Here is an 18,254-nt window from a genome sequence, read left to right on the forward strand (position 1 = left end):
GAGGATAGCAAAGGAGTAATGGATTGGGATAAGGGATATAATGGAACAGTGTATGAGTACTTGAACAGTTTTTGTATTCTCCATGTTTGATCTGTCCTGTGCATCTGTTCTTTTGGTTTTGTCAGTTTTCTTTTCTTTTCTTTTCTTTTCTTTTCTTTTCTTTTTTTTCTTTTTTTTTTTTTTTTTGAGACGGAGTCTTGCTCTGTCACCCAGGCTGGAGTGCAGTGGCAGGATCTCGGCTCACTGCAACCTCCGCCTCCCAGGTTCAAGTAATTCTCCTGCCTCAGCCTTCCGAGTAGCTGGGATTACAGGCGCCCGCCACCATGCTCGGCTAATTTTTTTTTTATTTTTAGTAGAGACGGGGTTTCACCATATTGGCTAGGCTGGTCTTGAACTTCTGACCTCGTGATCCTCCCGCCTCAGCCTCCTGAAGTGCTGGGATTACAGGCATGAGCCACTTTTCTAAGCAAAATTACCACTTAAGATTAATTTGTGGGTGTCAAAACTGTGTTTGCTTACTGAAGAAATAAGATTTGATATTCTCATATGTGAAAGGACTGTAACATTCAGATGAATGCTAAATGCTTTAGTGAACTGTTTGTCTACAGCTCTGGAAGAGTTAAGCTATCTTCTGAGCTTACATTGAGCCTAATACTTGGGAGGAAAACAGAAGACAAACATTTCTCTCGAGTCTCCACTTTCACCTCTAGAATCTCTCTACTTCTGGAGTTGGATTTGAGCCAGTCCTTGATCTGCAGGTCTTCGCATGACCTGTCCTTACATTACTGTGACCATTGTGGTATAATATTTACTATTTTACCTTTAGCATTTGATTCATTGATAGACTATCATGTTTCTTATTTCACTTTAACTTTTTATATCCCCTCTTTCATGATCTGTGATCTTTTATTCTTTTGTCTCACCAAGTTGGTGATCTTTTCATCTTCCTGTGATTTTGTGCACTTTCCTTTTCACTTAATTCACTGACGTTGTACACTTTTGCTTCTGTTTAGCTGAAACCTTTTAGGGAATGTAATTTCTGTATTTTTAGTAGAGACGGGGTTTCACCATATTGGCCAGGCTAGTCTTTAACTCCTGACCTCGTGAAAATTGAAACCTTTTAGGGTATCTAATTTTCAAGATATGGTCTTTCTTTGGTACCTAGTACCCAAATGAGAGTTGTCTTTCTTTCTTAAGAGACGGGGTCTTTCCATCTTGCCCCAGCTGGTCTTGAACTCCTTGGCTCAAGTGATCCTCCCACCTTGGCCTCCCAAAGTGCTGGGATTACAGGTGTGGGCCACCACACCCAGCCTGACAGTTGTATTTCTTTGTTTTTTTTGAGATGGAGTCTCGCTGTGTCACCCAGGCAGGAATGCAGTGGTGCGATCTTTGCTCACTGAAAGCTCTGCCTCCCAGTTCAAGTGATTCTTCTGCCTCAGCCTTCCGAGTAGCTGGGACTATAGGCGCGTACCACCATGCCCGGCTAATTTTTGTATTTTTAGTAGAGACAGGGTTTCACCATATTGGCCAGGCTGGTCTTTAACTCCTGACCTCGTGATCGGCCTGTCTCGGCCACCCAAATCGCTGGGATTACAGGCGTCAGCCACTGCGCCCGGCTGACAGTTGTATTTCTATGTAATGGGGTTGTTGTATGAAGTTTTCTTTTTTTTTTTTTTTTTTTTTGAGATAAGTCTCCCTGTGTCACCTAGGCTGTAGTACAGTGGCGCGATCTCGGCTCACTGCAACCTCCACCTCCTGGGTTCAAGTGATTCTCCTGCTTCAGCTTCCCAAGTAGCTGGGGTCAAGGCGTGTGCCACCACGCCTGGCTAATTTTTTGTATTTTTAGCAGAGACAGGGTTTCACCATGTTGGCCAGGCTTGTCTCAAACTCCTGACCTCAGGCTGATCTGCCTGCCTCGGCCTCCCAAAGTGCCAGGATTACAAGCGTGAGCCACCACACCAGGCCTGAAGTTTTCTTTTACCTAAAGTTTATTTAACATTTATTGCATTCTGGCTGGGTGCAGTGGCTCACGCCTGTAATCCCAGCACTTTGGGAGGCCAAGGCGGGCATCCTAGCCAACATGGTGAAACCCCGTCTCTACTTTAAAAAATACAAAAATTAGCTGGGCGTGGTGGCATGGTCCTGTAGGCCCAGCTACTCGGGAGGCTGAGGCAGGAGAATCACTTGAACCAGGGAGGCGGAGATGGCAGTGAGCCTAGATCGTGCCACTGCACTCTAGCCTGGTGACAGAGCGAGACTCCATCTCAAAACAACAACAAAACATTTACTGCATTCTAGATTTTGTCTTGGATAACCTTTTTTTCCTTTAATCTCTCAGTTTTGTGGGTGAGTAAACTTTAAATGAAACTCTAAAGTTTTCATTGTATTTGTATTGTAAAATAAGTCCACCTCTTTGTAGTTACTTAATGTTTTACGTTTAAACTACAAAGTATCTTAATCTCTGAGGTTTCTTATTAAGCTGTTCTCTAGGTAACATTTCTTTTGCCCTTTTATTATTAATTATATAGTTTCCATCCTTCACTAGGCCCTTAGTTTGTTAATGTTACATGAAGCAAAATGGTCAACTTCAAAATATCTTATTTGTTGCCTTCAGGTTGCAGCAGGAGACTTAAAGCACGTAATTTCTACCCATTAATTGTAAGGTACAGGATAATTACTTTTTTTTTTTTTTTGAGACAGAGTCTCACTCTGTTGCCCAGGCTGGAGTGCAATGGGGCAATCTCGGCTCAGCACAACCTCCGCCTCCCGGGTTCAGGTGACTCTCCTGCCTCAGCCTCCCGAGTAGGTGGGACTATAGGCGCGTGCCACCATGCCCGGCTAATTTTTTGTATTTTTAGTAGAGTCGGGGTTTCACTATGTTGGCCAGGCTGGTCTCAAACTCCTGGGCTCAAGCTATCCTCCTGCCTCTGCCTCCCTAAGAGCTGGGATTACAGGTGTGAGCTACCGCACCCAGCCGATAATTACTTTTACATTAGTCTTCAGCAGGGAAAGATCCAGGAATATATTTTAAGCAGTGGAGCAGTGTAGGGATCTTAGACAACATTCTAACCTCTTCAAATTCGGATTCTCCTGTAGTATATTCTCACTAGTTTGTTTGGAAAGAGTTTCCAGAACTATGATTTACTGTTATGTGTAATTATTAAGAAAGGGTTGACCTTGTCATTTAAGGAGTGAAATATCCCTGATTTTCTTTCCTTTGTATATTAATATTTCATAGATATTTATTGTATATGACTTCATTTTATTTGTTGTTTATTTCATTTTAAAAAGATAATTAAATAGCATGCTGCTGAAATTACCAGATAATTTCCAGGACTGTGCTTCATTGCTCCCTTGTATGTTAGCACCTTAAATGTGATAGTGCCAATCCTTTGGGTAGTGTCTCAATATTCCAGTGATTAGTAATTTCCTAATAACACCTTTTTGTTTTCAGAGTCTGTAATTCTTCTAAGACTATGTCAGTAGCTTTCCAATAAAGGATATATAATAACTGAATTCTTAATTTTATTTGAGAAGAAGGCTACTCAACAGCTATAAGGTCTTAACGCTTTTTTTTTTCTTTTTTTCTGTTTTTGTTTTTTTTTAAGAGACAGGATCTTACTGTGTTTGTTATGTAGGCTGGAGTGCAGTGGTGCAATTATAACTCACTGCAACCTCAAACTTTTTGGCCCAAGTAGTCCTCACATCTCAGCCTCCCAAGTAGCTGGGGTTACAGGCCGGCCCATATCACAGTGCTCAGCTGAGAGTTGTAAAATGTTTAAGGTTTCTCAGATTGTCTCTTGTGTTATTATAGAAACCTTTGGAATTTCCTGCTTTCTTTTTTTCTTCCACTACATACTTTGGGGATGCACTATATCTTTGGGGATTATTTCTTTGGGACATGGTTATTCAGAAGTACATTGTCAAATTAGTGATATGGGAATTTCTTTTTGGTTAGTTCTGGAAGAAACCAGTGATTTCTATAGTTTGGCTGCCTATTTAGATACACCCAAATCATAACAGAATTTCGTGTATGGAACATGATTTTATCAGATATACATCTATCTAAGTAAACAGCACTAATGGTAAGATGTTTCTGGATTTTTGAATTTTTTCATCTTTTTTTTCATTTTCTATTGCTGCTGCACAAATTAGTGGATTTTTGAATAGGGGCTAGCAAGTTGCATGAACATTGAACTTTTACTCAGTATTTTTCATTTCTTCTACTCAGTACCCAGTCATTCTTGTTTTTCCTCCCCTTCCTGGGTCTGGGGCACATTAGTCAGTTCTTCCTTAATTTGCATATCAATTCTCCTATAAAATGTAGTGCTTTCACCTGTTTTACAAATATGACTGCTTTTTTAAATGAAAATTTAACTATATAGTGTAGGCAGTGGTTACTTCCTTTCACTACACTCCTGGAAGTCATTGGAGTCAAAAGCTAAGTAAGCTGGATCTGGGCATGTGAACTACCAAGGGACAGTCTAGTCAGTTGGAAACTAAAAGTTACCACAAGCAGGTATTGTGAAGTAAATTGAATACTTAAGAAATAGACACTGACATATTCCTACAAACATAAAAGTGATTAGTTGAATTACTTGGGATGTTACTCTAGATCACAAGTGCTGGTTGAAATCTGTTTCATGGTTATGATGTTAAAGACTTGTGCTGCTTTCTCAGCACGGTAGTACTGGAGTCCTTTCATCCTGCCCAGCAGTCCTGCCATTCTAATTGTGAAACTTTCACATCTATTTCGGTATCCCTCCATTCTGCCTAACAGATCAGCTCTGCCAAGTCTCTGAGGAGTAATTTTGCTTTGAGAGAAGCCTTCAGTGGTACTGTTTTAAGATATTGGATGGAGAATAATAAATTCCTTTTTATTTGCCTACTATGTGCCAAACATTGTATGTTATCTTTTAATCTTAAGAATAACTGAAATGTATGTGGTGCTAGTTTCATTTTACAGGGAAAATAAAAAAAGACTGTGAGGTTAGGTAACACAACCAAGAGTAGGAGGAGCTCTGGTCTGACTTCAAAGCCCCATTTATTATCCAGCCTCCCTCCTTTTATTTTATTTTATTTTATTTATTTATTTTGCGATGAAGTCTCGCTCTGTCGCCCAGGCTGGAGTGCAGTGGCGCAGTCTTGGCTCACTGCAAGCTCCGCCTCCTGGGTTCCCGCCATTCTCCTGCCTCAGCCTCCCGAGTAGCTGGGACTACAGGCGCCCGCCACCAAGCCCGGCTAATTTTTTGTATTTTTAGTAGAGATGGGGTTTCACCTTGTTAGCCAGGATGGTCTCGATCTCCTGATCTCGTGATCTGCCCGCCTCGGCCGCCCAAAGTACTGGGATTACAGGCGTGAGCCACCGTGCCCAGCCCAGCCTCCTCCTTTTAAAAGTTCAGTGCTGGTCCAGGCGCGGTGGCTCACGCCTGTAATCCCAGCACTTTGGGAGGGCTAGGCGGGTGGATCATGAGGTCAGGAGTTTGAGACCAGCCTGACCAACATGGTGAAAACCCCCGTCTCTACTAAAAATTAAAAAAAAAGAATTAGCCGGGTGTAGTGGCGCGCGCCTGTAGTCCCAGCTACTCAGGAGGCTGAGGCAGGAGAATCGCTTGAATCTGGGAGGCGGAGCTTTCAGTGAGCTGAGATTGAGCCACTGCACTCCAGCCTGGGTGACTGAGTGAGACGGTGTCTCAAAAAACAAAAGTTCAATGCTGACCCCTGTGTGCAAACTGTCTTTGACCACAGCACTAGACAGATAGGTATTCAGTAGCCTGTTAAAGCTGTGCCTTTGAAAATTGTAGAACCTTGAGAATGTAAGATTTATTTACGTCTTTGTATCTCTGTTAAAAGGAAAAAGAGTAAATAGTTTGTTTCTTTTATTTAACTTAGTTATTTTGAAGATAAGATTATGTGAAATACTTTAAGCTGTACAGGGGAAAATGACTTGGTCAGTCTTGCATATAACTCACTTTTTTAGCCAATGCAAGTCAGTTTAGCCCATTAAAATTTCATGAATCCCATGTCACTGGGGTCAGTTTTTAGGCACAAGTCTGATAATAACAGTGCTTTATGATGTTTCTCCTCCCACACATACTCTTTTAGCATAATGGTTGCAGTGAAAACAATTCCGTATAGCCTCTGGTTATTAAGTAAATATTTATATATTTCTGTTAGGCTGAACACATTTATGTGTACTTGGCTCAGTTAAAATAGGGCATGCAGGAATGTATGTGGGGGAGCATGAAGAGGACATGAATCTGTTACCTAAATTAATATACATTGTTACTTATGTTGGATCGCAAAAGTGGTAGTGTAAGGTGAACATTGGCCCAGTTAGAGATTTCTCATCTAGAACAGAGAGTATTATTTTCACCTTAGTGACCATGAGCCAGTGAAGAGCAACTTCTCCAGATCCAGTCCAAACTTGACCTAGGTCTAATGTTCCCCAAAGATTAGGCTCTTATTTTCTGTCTTCAGACTTAGACCAAAACTTGAGGGTTTTACTGGAAAAAAAAAAAAAACTACAACGTGGTTGACTTAGAAAAAAAAAAAAGAACCCATGCTCTATTTTTGAGTCATAAGGATATAGTGTCATCCGGTCGGGCGCAGTGGCTCATGCCTGTAATCCTAGCACTTTGAGAGGCTGAGGCGAGTTGATCACCTGAGGTTGGGAGTTTGAGAGCAGCCTGACCAATATGGTTAAACCCCGTCTCTACTAAAAATACAAAAATTAGCTAGACGTGGTGGTGTGTGCCTGTACTCCCAGCTACTCAGGAGGCTGAAGTGGGAGAATCACTTGAACTCTGGAAGAGGAGGTTGCAGTGAGCTGAGATCGTGGTACTGCATTCAAACCTGGGCAACATGGGGAGACCCTGTCTCAAAAAAAAAAAAAAAAAAAAGGGATATAGTGTCATCCGTTCACTTCTTGCCACAGCTGGAATTGGTCACCACTGAGGCATTATAGTCCTAACCCTAACAGGGTAACTAACATTTCATTACTGTCAACAGTGAGTACCTCACTCTAGAAAACAGTCTTTTATGTGTAGTGCCATACAACCCCTTTTGCTTTATGTAAAAGCTGTGTCTGCTACAGCTACTAAAAAGTGAAGGTGCTTGTGATTTTATGATACTTCTTCTGAATGTTTCTGGTAGGAAACTGTGCTACTGCCCTTTTGTTGTCATGCAGTCTGAGTGAGGGAAGCCATTGCTTTGGCTCAGAAACCTCTCTCCCACACACCTTCAACTGGAAATTCAGTGCATTCCTTCAACAAAAATACATTGAATGCCCATTACCACCCGATAAGCAAAGGGAATACTGTAATGGACAAGTCATAGACAAGCCTTTACCCTTGTGGAACTTGCATTCTAATGGGGGAGAGAGAGTAGACATCAAACAATTATATAATCAGTTATTCAATCTTTACAACAAAGGAGAAGTACTGGAAGTTATAAGATAATTTATAATGGGGCATGTAACCTAGAGCATAGTATAGTAAGGTGGTTAAGAATGTGTCTTCTGGAGCTACACTGCCTAAATTTGAATCTGGTACTACTTTTCACTAGCTGTAGGATATTGGGCAAGGTATTATCTCTTTGTGCCTCAGTTTCCACATCTGTGAAATAGAGATAGTTATTTTAGTCTTGTTAAGAAAATTAAATAAGAAGCCAGGAGCTGTGGCTCACGCCAAAGTAATCCTAGCACTTTAGGAATCTGAGTCAGGCCGATCACTTGAGGCCAGGAGTTCCAGACCAGCCTGGGCAACATGGCGAAACCCCGTCTCTACCAAAAATGCAAAACTAGCAGAGCGTGGTGGCGTGTGCCTGTTGTCCCACCTGCTTGGGAGGCTGAAGCAGAGGCATTGCTTGAGCCTGGGAGACAGAGGTTGCAGTGAGCCAAGATGGTGCCACCTCCAGCTTGGGTGACAGAATGATACCCTGTCTCAAAAAAAAAAAAGAAGAAGAAAATTAAGTATGTTAATACATTTTCATTGCTTAGAGTGCCTGGCATGTAATGTACATTCAGCAATTTTAGCTGTTACTAGTCTGGGAAATCAAGGAAAACTTTTTTCTTTTTTCTTTTTTCTGAGACGGAATCTCGCTGTGTTACCCAGTCTGGAGTGCAGTGGCATGATCTTGTCTCACTGCAACCTCTGCTGCCTGGGTTCAAGCAATTCTTCTGCCTCAGCCTCCCAAGTAGCTGGGATTACAGGTGCCTGCCACCGCACCTGGCTAATTTTTGTAGTTTTAGTAGAGACGGGATTTCACCATCTTTTTTTTGAGACGGAGTCTTGCTCTGTCGCCAGGCTGGAGTGCAGTGGCACGATCTCAGCTCACTGCAACCTTCACCTTCTGGGTTCAACTGATTCTCCTGCCTCAGCCTCCCGAGTAGCTGGGATTACAGGTGCCCGCTACCACGCCCAGCTAATTTTTGTACTTTTAGTAGAGACAGGGTTTCACCATCTTGGCCAGGCTGGTCTCGAACTCCTGACCTCGTGATCCACCCGCATCGGCTTCCCAAAGTGCTGAGATTACAGGTGTGAGCCACCGTGCCCAGCTGACTTTTTTTTTTTTTTTTTTTTTTTTGAGACCATATCCTGCTCTGTCGCCCGGGCTGGAGTGCAGTGGCACGATTTTGCCTCACTGCAGCCTCTGCCTACTGGATTCAAGCAATTCTCCTGCCTCCTGGATTCAAGCAATTCTCCTGCCTCAGCCTCCCAGGTAGCTGGGATTACAGGTGCACACCACCACACCTGGCTAAATTTTTATTTTATTTTTAGTAGAGATGGGGTTTCACCATGTTGGCCAGGCTGGTATTGAACGAACTCTTGACCTCAGGTGATCCACCCGCCTCGGTCTCCCAAAGTGCTGGGATTACAGATGTGAGCCACCATGCCCGGCCAGGGTTTCACCATCTTGGCCAGGCAGGTCTTGAATTCCTGACCTCGTGATCCACCCGCCTCGGCCTCCCAAAGTGCTGGGATTACAGGTGTGAGCCACGGCGCCTGGCCCAACTTTTTGTTGACATGAGCTTTGAAGGATAAGTAAGAATTAAGTGGCAGAATGGAAGAGAACCAGTTAGAAGGTAATTGCAGTAGTCTAGGGAAATGAACATGATAAATTGAGCCATCTTTTGAGCCAAAGGGTAATAAAGGCAGAAGTAGATGGATTTGAGGGATCTTTAGGAGATAAAGATGGGAATTTAAAATACTGGGTACGGGTAGTAAGGTAGGTTTCTGGTCTGTGCAACCATGACTATCCAGATAGGAGATGCTGGAGAATGATTACCAGTTTGTGTATGTGCACATGTGGTAGTGGGATGAGGATGGGGGAACTGGAGAGTCTACCAAGAAAAGCTATGGATTAAGCAGGGAAATATACAGACCAAGAGTTCAAAGGTGACATCTTGCCCAGAGATATGAGAGACATAAGCATATAATTTATTGAAGAAAATAATGAATAATAATTGAGGTGATGTATTGGAATTAGACATCCTTGAAAAGAAAGTATAGAATGAAAAGAAGGTCTAGGACCAAAGTGAACTTCAATTAAAGTGGTGGTATAGGAAAAAAGTAGCAAATAAAATTTTTTTTTTAAAGTGGTTAAATAGATTGAAGGAAAACTTGAAAAGTGTGGTGTCCTGTAAGCCATGGGAAAAAAAATATGTTTGAGGGTGGGAGTGGTGTTTTTGCAATTTTTATGACCCTTCCTTGGATCCTTTAGAGTGTGAAGTCTCACCACTCAAAATGGGATACTAGTGACATAGAACATCTAGAGCAGCTTAGGCTGACCAAAGCCATTTAGTTGAACATGATCTTCAGACTCTAGACTCTAGAATGTAGCTATTCCTGTTCACCTTAAATTAGATTTAATATAAAGGGAGAGAGAGCTAGAGTGTGCACTCAAGCTCATAGGTATTAGCCAACTGAAACTAAACTATTTTGGAGGCCATTAATCTGGGTAGTGACCCTCTCTCAGGCTCATTACAGTATCCTAGGTATAGATATTGGCAAAAACAATTTTTTTTCCCAATTTATCCAACAACATTTGTCGAGTACCTACTAGGACTTAGTGGTTATGTGTCAAGCACTGTGCCAGTTGTTGTAATCCTCATAAATGTTCCTGTAACTTAATACTGCTATCCCCTTTATGTAGAGGAATGAGCTAGACTCAGAAAGGTTGATTTTCTTGATGGGACAGAAATTTGAACCCAGGTCCCTTGGACTTCAAAGCTCATTATATTTCCATATACAAATGTAAGTAAAATATAAAGTAAAAGATAATTATCCTAAAAGAGGACTACACATAATGCTATGAAAACTCACATGGACAGATTCACTTCTGGTTTGACAGTGGAAAGTAGGTATCAGAAAGGCTTTCAAGTATTACATCCAGTGGACATTTTAAAGTGTTGTTGTTTTTTTTTTTTTTTTTTTTTTTTTTTTTTTTTTGAGACGGAGTCTCACTCTGTTGCCCAGGCTGGAGTGCAGTGGCGCGATCTCAGCTCACTGCAAGCTGCACCTCCCGGGTTCACGCCATTCTCCTGCCTCAGCCTCCCCAGTAGCTGGGAATACAGGCGCCCGCCACCACACCTAGCTAATTTTCTGTTATTTTTTAGTAGAGATGAGGTTTCACCGTATTAGCCAGGATGGTCTCGATCTCCTGACCTCGTGATCCACCCGCCCCGGCCTCCCAAAGTGCTGGGATTACAGGCGTGAGCCACAGCGCCCAGTCCTAAAGTTCTTATATGGTTGGACATTTTTGCTTTGTTTGATATAATTGATCACTTCCCCTGCAAATCTCTATTCTCTGCCTCTGTGACACTGCACTGTCTTGCTTCTCTAGCTGTTTTTTCTCTACCTGCTTAAGAAGGCATTATTCTGATTCTTAATTTCTGTTGTTCTCCTGGGTTCCTCCTTAGCTTTTCTCACTCCTCTAAAAATCTCAGTTGGGTCTCCAGCTAAGTGTTTTCTTTTTTTTTTTTTTTTTTTTTTTTTGAGACACAGTCTCAGTCTGTCACCCAGGCTGGAGTGCAGTGGCGCAATCTCGGCTCACTGCAAGCTCCACCTCCCGGGTTCACGCCATTCTCCTGCCTCAGCCTCCCGAGTAGCTGAGACTACAGGTGCCCACCACCACACCCGGCTAATTTTTTTGTATTTTTAGTAGAGACGGAGTTTCACCGTGTTAGCCAGGATGGTCTCAATCTCCTGACCTGGTGATCCTCCCGCCTCGGCCTCCCAAAGTGCTGGGATTACAGGTGTGAGCCACTGAGCCCAGCCCAGCTAAGTGTTTTCTTTATCCTGCATAGTGTTTTAGTGTTTAGTTTTCTTAAAAAATTAGTTATTTACAGTCAAAATTCTGGCTTTTGGAAAATCTGAAGTTTTCTTTCAACCTTGGATGTGTGTTTGTATTTGACAGGGCTTAATTAGAGGTGAATTGCAGCTACATTCTTCAGAATGGATATAGGTTCTCCAGTTCTTCACAGACATTAACATTCTCTTGTCTCTCCCAACAATATTTGTGCAGTTGTTCTCTTTCTTTCTTCCTTTCTTTCCTTTCTCCCCTCCCCTCTCCTCCCCTCTCCTCCCCTCTCCTCCCCTCTCCTCCCCTCTCCTCCCCTCTCCTCCCCTCTCCTCCCCTCTCCTCCCCTCTCCTCCCCTCTCCTCCCGTCTCCTCCCCTCTCCTCCCCTCTCTTCCCCTCTCCTCCCTTCTCCTCTCCTCTCCTCTCCTCCCCTCCCCTCCCCTCTCTCTTTTCTCCTTTCTGATAGGGTCTCTGTCACCCAGGCTGGAATGCAGTGTCATGAACATGGCTCACTGAAGCCTTAAGCGATCCTCCTGCCTTAGCCTCCCAAGTAGCTGAGACCACAGCATATGCCACCATGCCTGGCTAATTTTTTATTTTATTTTATTTTGAGACAGGGTCAGACTCTGTTGCCCAGGCTAAAGTGCAGTGGCACAGTCTTGACTCACTGCAACCTCAACTTCCCGGGCTCAGGCAATCCTGCCTCAGCCCTGAAAGCAGCTGGGTCTATAGGCCTGTGTCACACGCCTGGCTAATTTTTGTATTTCTGTAGAAACAGGGTTTCGCCGTGTTGCCCAGGCTGGTCTTGAACTCTTGGGCTTAAGCAATCTGCCTGCCTCCGCCTCCCAGTGATGGGATTACAGGCATGAGCCACTGCACCCGGCCTAATTGTAGAGACAGTCTCCCTTTGTTACCCAGGCTGATCTCAAACTCCTAGGCTCAAGCAATTCTTCGGCCTTGGCCTCCCAGCCTTGCAGTTTTTCCTATCCTTGACCTGCTCTTCACATTCCCTGGGTAATCTCCACTTTTACAGCTAACACTTAGTTGCTAATAACTCTCAAAATCTATCTCCAAGCCAGACTTTTAGACTCATACAGCCAACCTCCTACTGAATGTCACTACTTAACATACTATAGGCAGCTCATTTTCTTTTTGGTTTTTTTTTGTTTGTTTGTTTGTTTTTGAGGTGGAGTCTCGCTCTGTCACCCAGGCTGGAGTGCAGTGGCGCAATCTTGGCTCACTGCAAGCTCCGCCTCCCGGGTTCACGCCATTCTCCTCCCTCAGCCTCCCTAGTGGCTGGGACTACAGGTGCCCACCACCACGCCCGGCTAATTTTTTTGTATTTTTAGTAGAGACGGGGTTTCACCGTGTTAGCCAGGATGGTCTCCATCTCCTGACCTCGTGATATGCCCGCCTCGGCCTCCCAAAGTGCTGGGATTACAGGCATGAGCCACTGCGCCCAGCTCTAGGCAGCTCATTTTCAATATGGCTAAACTATTCATCTTTCCCTCTGAACTCCAGGTTCTACTGATTTTTATCCCTTAAGTGTTTCTGGCTTTGTCATTTCCCTCCCATTATTATTTTTTAAACTTGATCTTAGCAAAAGGCCAATAAACAATTCTATCACTATCTTTTGAACCATATTGCTATAATTTAGGCCCTAATAATTGTGTTAGGATTCTTGGTTGCAAACAACAGGAATCATCTTTTGGGTAACTTAAGCAGGAAGAAAATTTATTGGAAGGATACTGAATGGCTCAAAAAAGTAATGGGAATATTAGAGAACCTGGTTTAGAGAATGGTGTGAAATCAAAGGAGGGAAGACCAAAGAGAAGGTCAAGGTCACACCGCTGACCAGTCTATATAGGATGCTACAGTTGGACTCTAATGTCTGCCATTGCCAAATATTGTCTAACTGGTTGGTCCTGGGTTTTTGCATTACTCCTGCAAAGTCAAGACTTCCCCAGCAGGAGTATCCACTTAAACTAGCCTAGGTCATGTGCATGCATACTTCCTCTTTGCTAGGAAGGGGAGGAGGCAATTGAACCCTATCTCCCCAGGCTCCATATGGGGAGATAAGATCCAGCTTTCCATGGAAAATATAGGAAGGGGCCTTTTGGTTGCTGAGCAGAAAAAAACTAGCAAATGTTCACTATACAACTCCTTTCTGGTCTCAGCAGCCTCCTAACTGCTTCTGTGTCCTCTGTCCTCTCACCCCCTAGAGCCAGAGTTAGCTAACCAAAATGTAATTCTGATTACGTTATTCCATGTTTCAGTGGTTCCTCATCCACCTCTAAGAAAATGTTATTCGAGGCTCTCCACGCTCTGGCCCTTACCTGTCCCTTCAGCTTCATCTCCATCCAGTTCCTTCTTCGCGATTTACACTTTAGCAAGGCTGAACTACAGAACTAGAGTTTCCTCTACATGTCTCATGCTGTTTCTCATTGCTATGCTTTGTTTTGCCTTCCCTCTTCCTGTCCCTGCTGCCTGAATATCCCTTTCTTACAGCCCACCTTTCCCTCCCACCTGGTAACTTTTCCTCATTGTTTAAGAAACTATTTTCTTGGCTGGATGCGGTGGCTCACACCTGTAATCTCAGCACTTTGGGAGGCTGAGGTGGGTGGAACACCTGAGGTCAGGAGTTCGAGACCAGCCTGGCCAACATGGTGAAACCTCATCTCTACTAAAAATACAAAAATTAGCCGGGCATGGTGGTGGATGCCTGTAATCCCAGCTACCCGGGAGGCTGAGGCAGGAGAATCACTTGAACCCGGGAGGCAGAGGTTGCAGTGAGCCGAGATCGCACTACTGCACTCCAGCCTGGGCAACAGAGTGAGACTCCATCTCAAGAAAAAAAAACCAGCAACAAAAAAAAGAAACTACTTTATTGATGTTTTTTCCTCCTGAGCCCCTGCTGGTCTTATTGATTGTGTCACCTTGTATTATAATTGTTTTTATTTGTCACTGTTGTCATACTGCCTACTCTTTACCCTCTTCCCACATACATACACAAATGCACTCTTACTTACTGTGAGTTGAGGGTAGGGATTATGTCTTACTTGTTTTTGGATCCCTAATACTAGCAGATTACTTGGCATGTTATATACTCAATACATATTGAAGTAATAAGAGGCATTTGATGTTGAACTTAGAGGATAATAAGTAAGATTTTGGTAACGCAAAGAAAGAAATTAAAGATGTGTATAATTTGAAGGCAGCAATATTAGGCTCAGATTAGAAAAAATGTGACAATAGTAATTTGTCTTTTTTTGGCTAGCAAGTATATGTAGACGAATGGTAGAAAATAAGACAGGAAATATAAGATATTGTCTTAAGTAATTGGGAGCCTTTGAAAATTTTCCAGCAAAAGTCTGATTTGGCCATACTGTGTTTTAGGATATTAATCTGGTTGCAGAATGGATTAGTAGGGTGAGTAGAGAGATTTTTTATGAGGCTTTTCTCTTACATAAGCAACTACATAAGTAAGGGAGATGGCAGCAGAAATAGGAGTCAGATATATGAATCCTAACTTGCCACTTAGTTTCATAGTCAAACATTCAACTCTCTAAGCCTCAGTTTTCTCATCTATACACTAAGAAGGTTGACAGAGTCTTTGGCAGCTCCAAAATCTTTGTTATATATTGTAAGAGAATCAATGACACTTGGCAAATGATTGGATGGTGGCTACAGGGGGAGGTTTTAGAGACTGTTGAGGTTTTGAGCCACAGTGAATGGGAAGACAGTATTGCTGTTTACAGGAGTGGTAATTAGGTGTTTTTAGCGACAGTGGTAATGCTAGGATCTTTAAAAAATAGGACATCTAAAGCAAGTTGATTTTCCTAATTTGTGTCCTCGGAGTATAAGAAAATAGGATTTCAATGTTGAGGATACTTTCAGAGGAAACTAATGGTCAGGAGATAAGCCGCCCTTTTTTTTTCTTTTTTGAGACATTGTTTCACTGTGTTGCCCAGGCTGGAGTGCCTTGGCATGATCTTGGCTCACTGCACCCTCCACCTGCTGGGTTCAAGCAATCCTCGTGCCTCACCCTCCCCAGTAGCTGGGACTACAGGTGAGTGCCACCACTCCCAGCTAGTTTTTGTATTTTTAGTAGAGATGGGGTTTCGCTATGTTGGCCAAGCTGGTCTCAAACTCCTGGCCTCAAGTGATCTGCCCACCTTGGCCTCCCAAATACTGAGATTACAGGTGTGAGCCACTGCACCTGGCTTTTTTTGGCTTTTTTTTTAAAGACAGAGTCTCGCTCTATCACCAGGCTGGAGTGCAGTAGCGTGATCTTGGCTCACTGCAACCTCTGCCTCCCAGGTTCAAGCAATTCTGCCTCAGCTTCCCAAGTAGCTGGGACTACAGGCGAATGCCACTACGCCCAGTAATTTTTGTATTTTTAGTAGAGACGGGGTTTCACCATGTTGACCAGGATGGTCTAGATCTCTTGACCTCGTGGTCTGCCCGCCTCGCTCTCCCAAAGTGCTGGGATTACAGGTGTGAGCCACTGCGCCCAGCATCTTTCTTTTTTCTTTCTTTTCTTTTTTTTTTTTTTTTTTTTTAAGAGACTAGGTGTTACTATATAATGCCCAGGCTGGTCTTGAACTCCTGGATACAAGCGATCTGCCCACCTCGGCCTCTCTAAGTGCTGGGATTGCAGGCATGAGCCACCACCGCACCTGGCCTAAACTGCTCTTTTTAATAACAGTGTCCTGGCTGGGCATGATGGCTCACGCCTGTAATCCCAGCACTTTGGGAGGCTGGGGTGGGTGGATCACTTGAGGTCAGGAGTTCGAGACCAGCCTAGCCAACATAGTGAAACCCTGTCTCTACTAAAAATACAAAAATTAGCTAGGTGTGGTGGCAGGCGCCTGTAATCCCAGCTATTCGGGAGGCTGAGGCAAGAGAATCTCTTGAACACGGGAGGCGGAGGTTGCAGTGAGCCAAGATTGCGCCACTACACTCCAGCCTGGGCGACAGAGTGAGACTCTGTCTCAAAAAAGGGAAAAAAAAGTTTACTTTGGTGGATTTAAGCTTGCACACCATCATTCTGGGGTTGTCTAGTCTCACTGGGAATTAGAGTGATTTCAAGTGACATCGCAAAGTGGACACTGATTAAAAGGTCAAATGGGCTGAGTTTCAAGAGATGGGAGAACAGGAAACCGAGTTTAGAGGGTGAGGAGTGTTTGTTTTGAGCGGGCTAAGGGTCGGGAATTGTTAGAGGGCCCCAGGAATTACTGCCTAAAAAGCCGTATTGGTATTGAAGGGTCAAAATGTCAAAAATGCACGGCAACCTTATGTGTTGTGGCAGAAAGAGTGCTTTAAAAGGCCCCATATTCCAGCTGGGCTGACTCCCACGATGGAGGGAAGAAGATTTGGCCCCTTTTATTAGGTAGTGGGATACGGTGTAGTCACTACAGGAGAGGGGTTGACAGGGCTGCTAGAAGGCCGGGGATTCAGAGGGAGGCGGAGCTGGCCTAGCGCGGAACCCTCCCTCCCAAGTTTATACTCTTCAGGGTGAAGAATTCAGTGTAGATGGTAGGGAATTTAATCTCCAGGACTGGTTTCGCGTACTATGAGACTGTTCCTCTGGCCAGCCCCCTTTTTTCAAGCAAGCTGCAGGCTTCGCCTCGGCCCTAGAAACCGGATAGGCCTCTCCGTGCGCTCTCAACCTAACCTGCGGGGGAGGGGGAAGGGAGCTCCTTATAGTCCCACCCTTTGCGCTGTTTTGCGTCTTTTCGCCTTTGGTGAGTGGCAGTGCGCTTTAGCCAATGATGGCGCGGGGCGGGCAGGAGCATCAGGTTAGGTTGCGCAAGAGGAGGGGGAACTGGTGCTGGAGAGACAGGGAGAGGGGCGAACCGGCCCCCCACAGCCACTGCAGGTAAAGCCACCTCTCTCCTCCACTGGGGTGAGGCACAGCTCCTTTTCTCCTTCAGGGCTTGTCGGGCCTCTCAGCCTGCAGCTTCCGCCCTAACATTGTTCCTATCCCGGGCATCCACACCCCCCACCCCCCGCATCTTCCCGTCTTGGCCATCCCCACCCTGGAGGGCACCCCCGCTAGCTCCTTACCTCAAGTGCATGTACCTCATTTCCATTTTGGGGTCTCCAGTTACCAGAAATCTTCCGCCTCTGCTGTATGGACCTTACTGGCACCAACCCCGGCAGTATGAGCAGGTAATGTACCCGGGTCCCCCCCACCCCCACCCCAGTCGCGTTTTCCTCTCCATCAACCCCTCACTTCCTCACCTCGCCCTTTCCCTTTTTTCATGAGTGCAGAATCTCTCTAGTTTCTTCTTTACCTCCTGAAAATACATGTCTTTAGCTGTCGTAGTTGCCTATTTTGCTTTTCCGATTTATTCACAAGGTCTTACTTTACCAGCCTTATTTTCCCCCAAATGACCATACCCTTGATTGAGGTGTGAGTGCTTTCTCTTTCAGTAATTGGAAAACAAACAGAGTAGCCACACATTTGGCAGTGAGAATGGTGAAAACAGAGAAAATGGCCTAGGATCTTGATCTACTTAGGAAATCTGAGTGGCTCCAATTTGGTCCTATGTCTTTCCATCCTGATCCTTTGCTGACCCTAAATTGTGATTGCATTCACTTTGAATGTTTATTTTTCATTTCTGTATAAGATTTGAGACCCTTCGTGTCTCACGAATGTCTTCATGGTACAGTTTTAAAATACTTCTCTTTTAAAATTATGTTGGTGATTTTCATTTTAGCCCTTTGGATTATTTTATTTTCAAGGTATTTCTCATTTAAATTAAGCTGCTTCTACCCATCTTATGTTTCAGTAACATGTATTTATGTCTATCTGCAACTGATCTTCTTGAAAGGATACAGTTTCCAACAACAAGATTTGTTCTTTGAAGTAAATAAAATAGTTTATTCTTTTCTGAACCTTTGAGCAGCTAGAGGTTAAGTGGTCATGAGTGGTACTTTCTAAAAG

The 18,254-nt window shown here is 43.9% G+C and overlaps 1 protein-coding gene across 18 annotated transcripts in view; it reads left to right on the top strand.

The window, feature by feature from the left end:
- Positions 1-18,254, top strand: part of CHD8 (chromodomain helicase DNA binding protein 8) — a 71,974-nt gene that overhangs the window by 1,931 nt on the left and 51,789 nt on the right. For 3 of the 18 annotated variants that reach the window (XM_019009487.3, XM_055362383.2, XM_063698256.1), the window contains exon 1: positions 17,061-17,183. The exons of 8 other annotated variants lie outside the window; for them this stretch is intronic. The gene's annotated coding sequence lies outside the window, so the exon portion shown is untranslated. Of the gene's footprint in view, positions 1-17,060; positions 17,184-17,411; positions 17,477-18,254 lie in introns of those variants that run through there. 7 more of the 18 variants (XM_019009485.3, XM_055362384.2, XM_004054890.4 and 4 more) reach the window with 5 other exon arrangements.

The sequence above is a fragment of the Gorilla gorilla genome, chromosome 15, assembly GCF_029281585.2.
Source record: "Gorilla gorilla gorilla isolate KB3781 chromosome 15, NHGRI_mGorGor1-v2.1_pri, whole genome shotgun sequence".
NCBI lineage: Eukaryota > Metazoa > Chordata > Mammalia > Primates > Hominidae > Gorilla > Gorilla gorilla.